Below are 2,538 nucleotides of genomic sequence, written 5' to 3' on the forward strand. Positions count from 1 at the left end.
TCAAAAGCTCTTTGAAAAAAACATTGGTGTTGCACCTTGTTTGGATCAATTGGACAAAATGCACTTACCAGGGCTTTTAGAATGTCATGTAAATGACCTGAAAGAACTGTTGATAGACTGTCCTGGGCTTAGTCTCATTGCAGATGAGACAACAGAAGGCCTCTATGCTCAGCATTATAACAATCTCCTGTTATTCTTTCATAAACACTTTACTGTGACTAGGGGAGGGGGAGCTGGATCCAAAGTATTTTCTGATAGACTGCATTTGTTTAGGAACTGTGAACTTTAAAGCAGTGAGTCAGGCAATAGTAAGAACAGTTCAGAAATATGGGATTCATTTTGATAAAAGCCTTGCTTTTGCCATAGACTATGTTATACTGTATTTACTCATCTTACATTTGCATACAAGGAAACTTCATTAAATACTTTGTCTATCATTAAACTGCTGCCAAAAGCAGTATGTGCTCAGTAATAGAAACCAACTATGAAGCTGGTTAAATGCAACCAACACTACACATGACTATAAAACACACAGCCCATATTGAGCAAAAATACTGATGGGGACCTTTTCTTTTTTGTGTGTGTAACCCTTAACCCCCCCTCCCCAAATGTAATTGCTCCCCAAGGAGGAAATGAGCACTGCACCTAGAGGTAATGCAATACCAGGCCAGCACTTGGAGAAGCTGGAGCAAGCTCTGACACCCTCCCCTGGTACCAAAAATACTGATTTTTTTTTTCCAAAAATATTTATTTCTATATATGTATATATACATATATCTATACCTCTACCAACCTGTCTTGTGACCACCGTGGTTCTCTTGACAATCCAGAACACACCTTTATAGTTATACCATTCTCATTCCTGATACAGAATCACACTGCGCACCCGTGTTCCCATGTGCCCACACTTTTTTTGCTTTAATTTCATGTCTCAGGCTAAATTAGCCAAATCAGTTCTAAATTCCACCACCTGAGCAGAGCTGTCATTCAAATCCATGTGGCATTACCACCGGCAAGTATCTTTTGCCCCAGACTCTTCAGCCTGGAGCTTCAGATACCACCAACGATAGGTTAGTGCAACCCATCTGAATAAGTAGTGTGCATTGACCTTGCTAGCTGGGAAAACACTTATAGCCAAACACTAGGATACTGGAAGTGAAGAAAGCAGTAGCAAAATTGAAACCTGCACAAACGATTCTGCAAGGTTTGTCAACCTACTACCATTTTTTTTTCAGGGAGCGATGAGCATTCAGTTTCAATCAAGCCAAACATCTTGACTTTGCACAAGTAAAGGTTTCCATGAAATCCACATATCTGAAGACCATGAATAGGCAAAAGCTGATTTCTGCTATGAAGTACTTAAACTGTGTTGACTGTTGATGTCACTTGGATGACTGCTTTCCAACACTGGCTGTTACTGTTTTCAGCAACATATCAGTGTAGACTGAAGGAGCCTCTTCTTCTTGCAAAGATGTCCCGAAAGATGACAGGTGTGGACTAGGGCTGTGCGAAACACCAACATTTCGTTTCAATGTCCATTTCACCATTTTGAAGGGACAGTGTTTTGTTTCTTCATTTCATTTTGTTTTGAAGCACCGTGCCATTTTGTTTCATTGAAACTATTTTGCTGTTTCGATGCGTTTTGACTTTTCGCCCGTAGGTTATAATGGGGAATCATGAAAATGCCTAAAACTTTGTTTGCGTGCTGGATGAGAGGAGGCTGCCACTACTGCCTGGAACCGGTGCTGGGCGAGCCTGTGCCCAGTGCCTTGGAAGATAGCTGCTGCTGCCAGCCCCAGGCGGCAGCAGCAGCTCCCACTCATCTGGTGCACAGATCTGGTGGCTCACACCCCTTGGGAGGAGTCTGGCACAGCCCTGCAGCCCTCCCGGGGATGCAAGCCCCTGCATCTGTGCACCGGATGACAGGAGGCTGCCACTGCCTCCTGGGACCAGCGCTAACCCCAAGTAAGCCTGGCTTTGAAACTCGAAATGTTTTGAAACTTTCAAAATGTTTCAAGTGCCCTCGTTTCATTTCAAGGCTGTTTTGAAGCCTTTTGTTTCATTTTGATTTTGCTGTTTCAAGCTCGAAACGTGTCCAAACAGCTTCGAAATGAAACACCCAGCGAAACTTTGCACAGCCCTAGTGTGGACTCTAGGACGATAACCTCACTATGATAACCTCCCTTTTGTGCTGCTGGCCAGGCAAGCTGGTGTGCCGTCTGACCTGTGTAAAGTGTTAATATTTATAATCCACAAAACTGTAAAGTGTTGTTGTGCTTATATCTAAAGGCTCCCCAAGTCTCCTCTCATTTACATCAGCAATAGAGCAGTTCATTTCAGTGGAATTTCTCTGGGCTGATGCTGTTTTAAGTGAGAGAAGAATCTGATCCTAAATATTGTATTTTCCCCTAAGCTGATCAAAGGGAACAAGGTCTTTGTATCACACTTTTGTTTTGTTCAGGAGGGGCAAAGAGGCCATAACAATTTGCCTGATTTTCCCCAGCAAAGAAAAAATTTTTAGGAAACATTGTCAACATA

At 42.7% G+C, this 2,538-nt stretch overlaps 1 pseudogene; it reads right to left on the reverse strand.

Moving 5' to 3' along the window:
* Positions 1–629: 629 nt before the first annotated feature.
* On the reverse strand, positions 630–779 carry LOC112550011 (annotated as a pseudogene).
* Between the last annotated feature and the right edge of the window lie 1,759 nt (positions 780–2,538).

This window comes from Alligator sinensis, unplaced genomic scaffold, assembly GCF_000455745.1.
Source record: "Alligator sinensis unplaced genomic scaffold, ASM45574v1 scaffold983_1, whole genome shotgun sequence".
Taxonomy (NCBI): Eukaryota; Metazoa; Chordata; order Crocodylia; family Alligatoridae; genus Alligator; species Alligator sinensis.